The following is a 12,827-nucleotide window of genomic DNA, read 5'->3' on the forward strand; positions in this document are numbered from 1 at the left end:
GAAGGCTCAGGGAAAGTTGGAAATGGTCCACTACTACTCATTTTCCCTCTCTAATACATCCTTTAATTTAGCTGCTCCACAATAACTCCTTTGCCTCTACTAGATTATGAATTTCTTTCTTTTTTAGGTTTGGATATTTCTTTTAATTCTTTTAGCATTTTGTATATTGACACACATGTAAAAGAAAATGAAACAAATCGGCAATTCTTTACAAGTCAATCGTAATTTTATATATCCTACTCATACATCAGTAAAAAAAATTACCAACTATTATGAAAACTGGACAAATTATATCACAGAAGAACCCTCCAAAATAGAAAAACATTTCATAAAAATATGTCTAAACGTTTTCCTGATCCTGGCCATTCTAGCTGGAGTGAGGTGGAATCTTAGAGTTGCTTTGATTTGCATTTCTTTTATGACCAGAGATGTTGAGCATTTCTTCATGTGTCTATAGGCCATTTTTGTTTCTTCTTCAGAGAAGACTCTCTTTAAGTCTTTGGCCCATTTTTTAATGGGATGGTTGTTACTTTGGAGGTTAGTTTTGGAGTGATTCAATTTTTTGAGTTGTTGATATATTTTAGATATGAGGCCTTTGTCCATTGTTTGGTTGGTGAAGATCTTCTCCCACTCTGTAGGCTTCCTGATTAGTTTACTAGCTATGTCCTTTGCCATACAAAATCTCTGCAGTTTAATGCAGTCCCACTTATCCAGCCTTTCTCTGATTTGTTGTGATTCTTGGTCCTTATTAAGAAAGTTTCGACCTGTGCCAAGGAGGTCTAGTGTATCTCCTATTCCTTCCTGTAGAGTTTTCAGAGTGTCAGCTTTTACCTCCAGGTCTTTGATCCATTTGGAGTTAATTCTAGTGCAAGGTGACAAAGAAGGATCCAGCTTTAGTTTTCTGCAGGTGCTTAACCAGTTCTGCCAGCACAACATGTTGAAGAGGCTGTCTTTCTTCCATTCTATTTTTTTGGCTCCCTTGTCAAAGATTAGGTGGCCATAGGTCTGTGGTTTAATATCTGGGTCCTCAGTTCTATTCCATTGGTCTTCAGGCCTGTTCCTGTGCCAGTACCAAGCTGTTTTGAGAATTATAGCTCTGTAATAGAGTGTAAAGTTTGGAATTGAAATTCCTCCAGCGCTGTTCTTTCTGCTAAGAAGTGTTTTTGCTATACGGGGTCTTTTATTATTCCATATGAAATTTTGGATTGCCTCTTCTATTTCTTTAAAGAATGACATTGGGATGTTGATGGGTATTGCATTGAATTTGTAGATAGCTCTTGGCAAGATTGTCATTTTCACAATGTTGATTCTTCCAATCCAGGAGCATGGGAGGTTTTTCCATTTCCTTAGTTCTGCTTTAATTTCCTTTTTTTAGGGTTTTAAAGTTTTCGTCAAAAAGGTCCTTTACATTCTTAGTTAAGATAATTCCTAGGTACTTTATTTTCTTTGAGGCTATTGTGAAAGGAGTTTCTTTCCTGATTATTGCCTCGTTCCTCTCACTGTTGGTGTAAAGGAAGGCGGTTGATTTTTGCGGGTTGATTTTATAGCCTGCTACTCTTCCAAAGTTTTGAATCAGCTCAAGGAGCTTGGGAGTAGAGTCTACAGGATTCTTTAAATACAGAATCATGTCATCTGCAAAGAGGGATAGTTTTATTTCCTCTTTCCCTACTTGGAATTCTATGCTGCTGTCAGAAAGAATGACATCGCCCCATTTGTTAGGAAATGGAAAGACTTAGAAAAAATCATATTAAGTGAAGTAAGCCAGACTCAAAGGAACTTAGGCTCAATGGTTTCCCTCATTCGTCATAATCAGTAGAAACCTTGGGCTCTACTAGCAGAGATTTGCAATAGAGCAAAATCTTGATACATAAGGACATATAATGTGAAGCTAATTGAAAGGGCCTCCAGGATAGTGAAACAAAAGCCATATAATGAATGATTGTTGTCCTTAATGTACTATGTTGTCTCTCATCTCCTTTGCTGTCCCTTGGTTATCTCATATTGGTATAGTATCTCACTTTGTTATCTGATATATTGAATTTATTTGTATTTAGATATTTGAAATTTGATAGGGAAGGGGGGAAAACCAAGACGGGTGGGGGGTGTGGGGGGGGGAGGGAAATGGGTACCAAGACATGTGAAAGGGTATCAATGTATGTGAATTAATCCACCTTCTATCTGGCAAATATCATGTAACCCTTTTACTAATTACAATAAAAAAAATAAAGTTGTAATTTCACTTGAAAAATAAAAAAAATATGTCTAAACATGGAATGCACAGCTTCCTGGGGACCTTCACATTCTTCCCTCGGATAAAGGCATCTCCATATTTGTTCTTCAGCCGTATTTGTTCATGTAGCCATCCAGACAAGCCAGGACCCCTCGATAATCTACTGCAGAATTTAATTTGACTACAACTGGCCATCCGATGATTTGCTTTAAGATGTCACTAGGGGTTTGCTTCTGTAGACTCATTTTAACAATCTTGGAAAGCAGTAAACCTGAGTTCTAATCCCAGTTCTGCTACTTATTTAGCTGTGTGACTTGAGTAAGCCATCAATTCATCTCTCATGGCCCCAGGTTCATCTCCCCTCTGGGATCCGAACTCGTACCTCCGGCGCCTCCGCATCCCAAGCTCCCCAGATTATGAATTTCTTGATCAGCAGGTTTTTCTTTCTCCTGTTCATATTCCTCAAGTTGCCAATCACAGTGCTGGAGTGACAAAGGATAACCACACTTGACTGACACTACGCTGAATTCTGCTTGAAATTAGCTGAGGTTTAGTACTGTATTTTTGGTGGATAAATGAATGACATTTATTAATTACATTATGGTGAATGATATTTATTGATTACAGATAATATAATGTTTTCTCCTTAGTATCCTATTAGAATTTGTGTAACATTTTTGTGTTTGTACATGTTAAAGCAATGTATACATGACTCATTCATGTAAGTCTTACCATTTCCAGGAAAGGGTTTCTGATATTCAAGAAAGCAAAGCTGTCTGATAAAAAGAACTGATGTTAGAGCACTGGGGATGCAGCACTGGTCATAGAAGCTGCTTGGGGAAGGTGGTTTTCAAGCCACGTGGAGATTGATGGAAAGAAGGGGAAGAAACATCCTGAGAAACACAGTTGTAAGGCACAGGTAAGATCTGTGTATGTACATCATGAGAAACAGATTGGCTAGACTCTAGAGAATTGGGTAAAAAGTATTTTCCAAAAAGTGTGATATGCTGGCTTGTATTTATGTTATAAAGATTTTATACCTGTAAAAGCAAATTTTCTTCATGGTCTAGCTTAATGAAAAATTTTTCTAAAAGCAAGGAAATTTAAGTTCAGATAATAATAATAATAATAAATCTAACATTAATTAACATTGCTAATGTTGCAGCAGAGTTTTACTATTAGTGTTAGTCCACCTTTTGTCACTATAACAAAATACTGGAGCAGCTACTTATTGAGAAAAGAAGTGCATATAGCTGGTCACATATATATAATATGTAATATATATATATATCCTCAATAATGAGATTTCTTTTTTTTGCCAGTCCTCGGCTTGAGCTCAGGGCCTGAGCACTGTCGTTGGGCTTGGACTTTATCAAGGCTAGAGCTCTATCACTTGAGCCTCAGCACCACTTCTGGCTTTTTTCTATGTATGTGGTACTGAGGAATTGAACCTGGGTCTTTGTGCATGCTAGGCAAGCACTCTACTACTAGGCCAAACTCCTGGCCCCATCAATAGTGATATTTCTGAACCATAGTTTTGAATAATGGCTATACTATATACCAACAGGAGAAGGGTTCTCTCTTCTTCAAATCCTCACCAGCTGTGTGAAACAATGTATGTATTAATTAGCTAGATTAACCATGCACCACAGAGTGCATTTACATACTTCAAAACATCATGTTGTACATTATAAATACATACCCTTACATTTGTCTGTTTAGAAATAAATAACAAAAGGAAAGAAGAACTGGCTTCTTGCATAGTATCTGGATATCCTTTTTTAATTTTTTTTTACTTTTTATGCAGTTAAAAGACGTTAGAGTGGAGGACTCTGTCTCCTGGTAACCTGTAGACCAATCAGTGCTTGTTGCTTTAGGTGCATCTCATAATGGACTGGGAAGAGTGAGCCCTGCAGGACTCAGATTGTTTTCATGTTTTATCTGTTTTCCTTTGGAAAAGGTTGAGCCCTCAACTTTGTTTTGTGATGTCTAGGGGTATGCTGTTTATGTGGTTTTTGGCAAGTTTCTTTGACCCTGAATTCTTCAAAGTGTCATTCTCTGAAGTAAGAATTTGTACAGAAGACTTCTAAAGTACAAAACGTTTTTTGAGGGGGGGGATTCCTTGACTGGTTAAACTGTAATTATCAGTGAAGGTAATATTACTGGAATAGTTTGGAACAGAAGCAAAAACATTAAAAAATCAGCATTCATAATAACTCTGTGGGATTTTTTTCCCCCACTGATCTCTTAAAGTTCATATCAGCATTATGTCAGATATTTATCTACCAGGGTCTAATGAAGAACTGCTTATGGAGATTTAAGGATACAAAAATGAATGTATGTTTCAATTTCTAGAAGATTATGACCCTGTGAAAAAGTCAGAACCTGGATTGGTAACAACAGAGAATCCACAGGATACTCAGGAGGAGTGTTTATAATAATGAAAAAAATAACCAAACCAAAAATATCATTCCAGGTCATCTTCCTGTATGTAATTTGCTTGCTATCCCTACTTCAAATATCTCAATATTCCATAATCAGCTTTGGAAGCCTAGAGGGACTATCTCATAAATGCTAATCAATATAGATGCTGCTTTTGTTTTCTTGTTTGTTGTTTGGATCTGTTAGTACAGAACTGTGGTCTCATCCAATCTTCCTGAGATAGAATGCCTGGCCATCTTGAGAAATGTGCATGTTCCCTTTCTTGGTGGCTTTTGGATCTTCATCAGTGTTCCTTGTCAGCATAGATCTGTGATGCTGTCCTCTCTTCCATGCAAGTTAGATCAGTGTATCTGGCTCATCAGACTTTTATGATTTTCACCTTCTGAATGGCTGCTTTGCTCAAGACAGGAACATGCTTTAGATGCTCATTTTGTTGCCTGGGCCCAAAAGAGGCATCAGTTTGTCTCCTCTGTGCTTTTATGGTGATCTCTTAATAAAGTAGCACTTTTGATGATTTGCTTTAAGAACTCGAAGTTCTAAGACTTTGAACTAAGTTCTGCTAAAGTAATTGGGTCTGAATATGAAGGCCAGGGTGCCATGGCCAGGAGACAGGTGACACAACTCCCTTTCCTTTCTCACACCAGCTCTTTGGGCCTGCGTAAATCTTTATACTAAGTTATTTTCATGAGCTGTTTCTTCACCTTTTAGGTTCTCCAGATATCCTGACTCAACTCCCCTCTACATATCTACTTAATAAAAAAATATAAAGAAAGTACCAGTATATACCTGTGGGTTACTGTGTTAGGCCTTGGTGATCTAAGGGTTGATGAAACCATCTGATCTTATCATGCATCTTGGCAAAAAAGATTACAACCCACAGATGTCTGAGTAGTCAGTGGATAAACAGCTTATGTTGGCTTCTTAACCCCTGCTGCAGAACAGATGAGCAACATAAGGCTCCATTTGTTAAATGCCAAGGAAAGAAGCACATAGGATTTACTAAGCACTTGATTGCTGAAAGGCTACACTCCTAAGGTCTGTGAAAGAGAAAGGAATGTAACACACTCGAGAAGATGGGGAGATGACAGAAATGGAAGTAAATAGGAATGGACTTCAAGAAGGAATGTATATGGCAGATCCAAGAAGGGAGATGCATGTCAGAGGGAATGCTCGGGTCTTAGGGAGTCATACTGACCTTGCTTTAAATCTCAGTTTGATGACGTGTGTGGATGTATACTATTAGGTTAATCCATCTCTTCTGTGAGCATTAGTTTCCCCAAGCCCTCCTTTGTGAAAACTCACAAGGATGATAAAGGTGCTAACTGTACAAATGGAAGTAAGTCACAAAAAATAGCCTCTGATACATAAATTTCCAACACTCCTAAATATTGCCAGCTTGCTTGGAGCAGATGATGCATGTTGAATGAAGTACCCATTTTTATATTTCTTCTCTGGAGTTTACCCATTGGTGTTCGAGTGCGTGAAAATGCCTGAGTATTCTGCATTGTCTCTCACAAGAGAGAAAAGGCAATCAGATGAAAAAAAAGTAAATGAGGGAAATAGATTGCATTCTTGTGCCTTTCCCAACCTTTCTCCAGATGTGTTGAACACTTGAATTACTCAGCCTGATCGTGTTTGAGTGCAGGACACATCCTGGACTTAGCTAGAAGTTGGGATAAGAAGATTCATTTCCTCCCTTTGCTCTTTCCTTGCCCGGAAGAGCCAGGAGTGAGACTCTTGGACATGTAAAGGTGATTGGATACCACTGTGAGGTCAGAACATGAAACTGAGTTACTGGAACTTAAAAAGCTATTAATAAACAGAGCTCATATGTTTCTTCTTCCTCTCATAAAACACCAGCTTCTAAACACTTAGCTTTATTTGCTCCAATTTTATCTTGGCATTTATTTGTGGCAAAATAAAATTCACTGAGTGATTCAACTTGCTAAATCCACCTGTTGGTTTCTAATCTTTTCCTTTCCAATCAATTTAGACTCAAAGCTACAGTTCATACAGCACTGTAATCACTTTTGAGGAAAGATAGCATTTTACATTCAAAGAACAAGGGCGTTTGACACTTGCTTCTTTTTCATTTAAACAAGCTTTAAATAAGTCCTTATGGAAATCTTACCTGAGTTGTTGTTGGAGCCACAATAAAGCAACGTTAGCAGGATTAGAAATAAATGTCTGGCTCTGTTTAGTGCTCCGTGTCTCTTGGCTGATAAAATGCAAACTCATCCAAGAAAATCTTAACAGAGGAAAAGCAAAGAATTATCTATCTGAGCGGGGCCCTTAACAGTTGAGTAAAAGGAGTATTAGCTAGTAAGAAATGACTGCATCTTGTAACAATAAGAAGATAAAAATAAGAAGTAGGGAGAAGACTCATTCAGCCTAGAACAGTCTGAAGACAAGACAAATCACCAAGAATTGTTGAAAGAAGAATGGCAGGCAATATTGAGCAGTAATTCAAACAGTTATCTTGTGTCAATTGAAAGAGACAGAAGCCACAGGGACCCCAGAGAAGGACTGCAGGAGGAAGAAATGACTGGATTGATGGATTCCATTTTAGTGGATGAAAATATCTTTCATTTTGAACTAAAGGCAGATAGTTTCTTGGTTGATGATTTCATTAAATAGGGCATCACTGGACTTTTTTTCTCTTCCCTGTCTGTCACTTATATGGTGTTCTTATTCCTTTTTCTTTCATCCAGCACTTGAACAGCCTGGTGTTGTAGTTCATTGCTTGATTGTCTTGCCCGAGAGAATTTGAATGGCAGGGAGCATGCCCTGTCTCCTGTACCTAGACCAAAAGCAAGACATGAGTTCCACAAACACTGTGACATGAAAGAATCGATAGCTATTCCTTTTCCTTGGCTAAATATGTTTTGGATCCATCTCCTTGAAGATTCTTTAGACAGATTGTTTTATTCATTTACTTTCTCTGAAGCAGTGAAATACCTCTGACATCCAAGAAACAAGACTTGTATTCCCCAAAGGCTTTCCCTGCTAACACAAGGTATTTCATTGTGTATGACAAGTGAACCCAAATCAGTCTGGCACCTTGGTGATGATAATTGACAGGCTTACAAGCTAAGGCTTTGCCTGATAATTCAAATTGCAAGGGCTTGGGTGTGTTTGTCACACCCTGCCAGCCGATTTTAAGCTGCTGCCTGACAGCTGCCTGTCAGGCTGGAGTAAAGAGAAGGGGTCTCTGGGAGGCTGGATGCTTCCCCAGGCATGAGCATCTGGGTGTGAAAACTGGCCTCCCTTTCACCACTACATGCTGTTTTCCTCTGGGTCTGGAAACTGAGATGTTTTCATTATCTCAATTTGCTGCAAGGTTGGATTCATGGGATTTAGTCACTTGAGATGATGACAGGGACTTGATTCTCCATATTTTTCTGGCATGGAGACTGCCAGCTAAAAATAAAAGGGTTTGGATTTGAGATTCAGAAAAACGTTTTTCATGTATGTGTAAGTGAGCAGATTTCAGTGAATTGGACTCTTTATCAAGAATGGGAATCGTATTTGTTTCACAGAATCCTTGTGAGGTTGAGGGTAATGTGATTAGAGTTTATGAAATGAAACCATGGAACTGTGGTTCTCAACGGAATCATTTGTGACCCCCTCCCTTCCCTCCACGGCAGGGGGCGGTGTTTGGCAATGCTTAGAGGCATTTGTTTTGTTGTTGCTGTTGGGGTAGGGGGAGGTGGTACTCTAGAAGTAGAGATGAGGCAGCTACTCAACACCCTCCAATGCACTGGATAGCCCTCTACAATGAGGATTTATCCAGCTCAAAATATCAATAGTGGCTAGGTTGAGAAACTGTGTTGGAGAGCTGGAGAGGTCCTAGTCCCATGTAGGAATTTATGGAGTTCATCTCCAGAAAGTTGACTGCTTCATTCTGCTTAAACCAACCCCTATGTAGAAACCTACTGGAAGACCAGTGTGCCCTACTTTAAAAAAAGCATTTGGGCTTTAATCTGTTAAAATTGGATTAAATTATGTCTTAAATATCGATGCTCAGCAACAACAATGCCTCAGTAATTCAGGAACCACAATCTCCCTCAGACCCACAGCCAGTGTCCTCTTCTCATTGCTCCAAGCCCAGCACAATAAAGCCCCTCTGCCCCGTCTCATCCTTGGACTCTCTATGGCGTAAGTGTGGCCATCTATGCCTATGGAACCTACTATCCTGGCTCCTGGCTGCCTTTAGTGACAGAGCTGACTTCCTCCCTACCCTCAGTGCAGTAGTAGTTAGGGAACCAGTAGTCTGTCATTCCTTCAAGTTTCTATATTGGAGTCATAGCCTCCACTCTCAGCATGTGACAATGTGACTTTGTTTGGTGATAAGAGTCTTTATTTTTATTTTATTGTCAGGGTAATATATAGAGGGGTTACAGTTACAGTTGCATTATTTCTAGAACATTAATACTCCTCCTCACGGTTTTGTCCCCTTTCCCCTCCCATGATAAGAGCCTTTTTGTTGTTGTTTTGCTCTGAGACAGGCTCTTCTCTGTAGTTCAGGACCTGATCTGGGGTTTACAAACCAGCTTGGCCCCAGAGTTACAATTTTTTTCCTACTTCAGCCCTACTCTGACTTCAGTGTTGGGATTATAGATGTATACCACATCCCATGTGGCCAAGACGGGGCTTTAATTAAGTGAAAATGAACTCACTTGGATAAACCCTAATCTAATATGGTTGGTGTCCTTGTACGAAAAGGAGCTTAGAGCACAGACACATGCAAGAAGGAAGACAAAGCCAAAATACAAGAAGGCACTGACTTACAAGCCAAGAAGAGGCTAGGCTGGAACCATTTACGCTGGTACCTTGTGTTTAGATTTCTAACATCCAGAACTGAAAGCTGCCCAATTTGTTCTTACTACTGAACCAATACAGTAGCCTTTACATTCACTATACGATTCTCTCAGTGAGAGTGAGGAGTGTCCTCTCTCTTTCCCTTTCTCTCTCTCTCCCTGACCCCTCTCTCCCTGTCTGTTAGTATCTACTGATCATCTAGCTATCTAACTTATCATCTCTCTTCTATGAACTACATGTTAGTGTTTTCAGGCAGGGTCTCACTATGCATCTCAGGCTGGCATAGAGCTTGCTGTTCACTGTGGCCTGAGCTTTCCCTATGTCACACAAGAGATCATGGAGAAATTCTGGGGGAATGCCTGCCCTTCATTTCTCCCTAGATTTGCAGCATTCCTACAATTCCCAATATTCTAGTAGGTCTCAAAATTGGTCCTTAAACCAGCAGGGAACTTGAAAGAGATGTAAATTGTTAGGTCTTGCAAATAGGTCAAGTCAGAGGCTCTGGAAAAATGGGCTCTTAACAACACCACTCGGAGACTCTGATGCATGTTTTTGTTGGATATTCACGTGCAGGGTCTCCTCTTCTCCAAGAAGCATTTCGTATTGAAAACAGTAGCTTTCCTTGTATGTGAATCTGGGAGTTACTCTTGAGATTTACCTTTTATACTTTCATTAGAACAGCGGATCTGTCAGGGAAACAGAGTCCCAGATTAGGTGGCAGAGAAATCAGTCCTCTAGTCCTCTTCCCATTGCAATGAGAGTTTTAGCTATCCCCCACTGGAGTTTATTTTTTCCACAATCATTGTAGAGACATCTTTAGACCCAGTTGAATGTTACATTTCTGTCAGATATCTTTGTGTCATCATCAGGCTGTGAGAGCCAAATTTATATATAATAGACAAAAAAGGGGAAGGGATCTTCTCAGTAGTTTTCGATAATTCATGAAATGTAACACTTATGTTTACAAAGTACTTTTCCATGTACAAAGCTCCTTTTACACCATGAAACAGTTTCCTAATTGGTAAAATGGGGATAAAAATGTCCGACACATGGTTAGCCTCGTACTAAGCCCAGTGCTCTCTAATAGATATAGTGAAAACCATTGGTTCCCACATTGTGGATTTTAGCACTGAGCAGGAACAGAGTAAGTCATTCAGAGGTTGGGAAATAAATTCTGTTCTTTTTTCCCTGCTAGTGATAGGTGCCTGGCCTCGCGATAAATAATGGAAATGTGCAGGCCCATGGGGCCCTGCTTTCAGTTCTCTTCTGTAAATGTATGAAGGAAAGGTGACCGAATTCTGATGTTGGCTAATTAGAGTTAAAGCCGATGGAAAAACAAATGCGTTGTGACAAAGAAAGTCATCCGGGGCATAGTGGTGTTGGTAGGACCTTGGAAGGATGCTGAGAAACTGCTGAGGTGCAGGGTAGCTCTTCCTGGCACCACTGGATTCCCCAGCTAGAGGAGCCTAAGGACCATCACAAGAGACACTCTGTGACTCCACTCAGCACAAATACAAGAACATCTATATTGCAATGCTCAATATTTTATCCTAAAAAATCCTTACTAATGCTACAAATAATTTGTAAGTAATTACCAAAGAAGTACCACATTCATATAGGAAAAAGTCTATGGACACTGAAAAACTCTACTGAGACCTTGGTGGAGCAAGAGGGTGTGTGTGTGTGTGTGTGTGTGTGTGTGTGTGTGTGTGTGTGTGTGTGTGTGTCTGTGTCTGTGTCTGCGTGTGTGTACGTACATGAGTAGTGCATGTCAATGCATATCCACACGGATAAATGTGCACGTTCCTCTAAGCATGTGTATAAGTATATAAGTATACGTACATATATCCATGCATACATGCTTTATATTTCCTTTTTGTACCTTCTATAGTTCTGGCAAATGTTTAGGGGAGAGGATTCTGAACAATGTGTAGGCATGGCAAGTTCTCTTGGCAAAAATTGAAATTGGGGGGGGGTTATAGAAATAGAGATGAAAATTTTCAAGGATCCCTCAAGGATAAATGGGTGCCAAGTTGCAGGGCATAATTAGAATTTGTTAAAGTCTATTTTTGGCAACCACCTACTTAAGTATGCATTTTATATGATTTTTCTCCTTGATATCTTTCAAGGTAGGAATCAGTCATAGTCATGTTTTAGCTTTAGGGTAATCCTAAAAAGGTGCATGCTTTGTTGATATGACAAAATGTTAAATAAGAGTCATGGGCTGGGAGTTTGGCCTAGTGGTAGAGTGCTTGCCTAGCATGCAGGAAGACCTGGGTTTGATTCCTCAGTACCCCACATACATAGCAAAAAGCCAGAAGTGGTACTGAGGCTCAAGTGGTAGAGCTCTAGCCTTGAGAAAGTCCAAGGACAGTGCTCACGCCCTGAGCTCAAGCCCAGGACTGGCGGAAAAAAAAAATAAGAGTCATGGCAGTGCTAGGATTCATGTTTGCTCTCGAAGGGATATGTGTGTATGTGTGTATGTGCATGTGCGCATCTGACATTGGCTTTAAGATTCCCATTTCTGAATGCAAGCAGAATATATTTCTCTTAATGTGGGAAAGATGAGAGGTTAGGAAATGAATGGTTACTTGGTGTTGACCTTTAGAAAATCCTTCATTCTGTGTTAGTTGTATACTGAATAAATTACACTATGTCAGTCTTAGCTTGTTTATGCATTGTGAAAATACTGATGGTTCATTTTTCATTTACATTAAATATGCAATCCCAATCTTTGACTTCCATTATTGTGTCATAGTCCATTTTGTTATGTATTCTCCCAAAAGTCATTATGTACAGCACACACAGAAAACAATTGGGGGCCAGGTGTGGTGATTTACACCTAGACTCTCAAAAGCTCAGGATGTAGAGGTAGGAGGATCACAATCCAGGTTACCTGAGGCAACAGCTCAAGAACTTATCTGAAAAACACACTAAAAGCAAAAGAACTGGAAGCACAGCCGAAGTTATAGAGCACCAGTTGTGCACTACTGACCTTGCTTTAGTAGTATCATGCTTTCCAGAGTCTCCTCTCACTTTCCCTCAATCTCCTTTGCAAGTCGCTTATCATTTTACCCTCTAAATGTCAGAACACCCATGACTTCATTCTTTGATAGCTTGATGTCTCTGCCCTCCATTCTTTTCATTCTATATTCTCTCCCTGAAGAATTTCCTCTAATCTTTTCACTATCAATACTGTCACTATTCTGAATGAATACTTTCCTCTTAGAATACAGCCACAATTCCATTGTTCACAAAGTTAAGTGACAGGTTCCTCTGGTTTGATCCATCCCTCACGTAGTTCTAGAACTTTACAGTGAATGGCAATTTTTAT

The sequence above is a fragment of the Megascapheus bottae genome, unplaced genomic scaffold (genome assembly GCF_031878675.1).
Source record: "Megascapheus bottae isolate mThoBot1 unplaced genomic scaffold, mThoBot2.hap1 H_1, whole genome shotgun sequence".
Taxonomy (NCBI): Eukaryota; Metazoa; Chordata; class Mammalia; order Rodentia; family Geomyidae; genus Megascapheus; species Megascapheus bottae.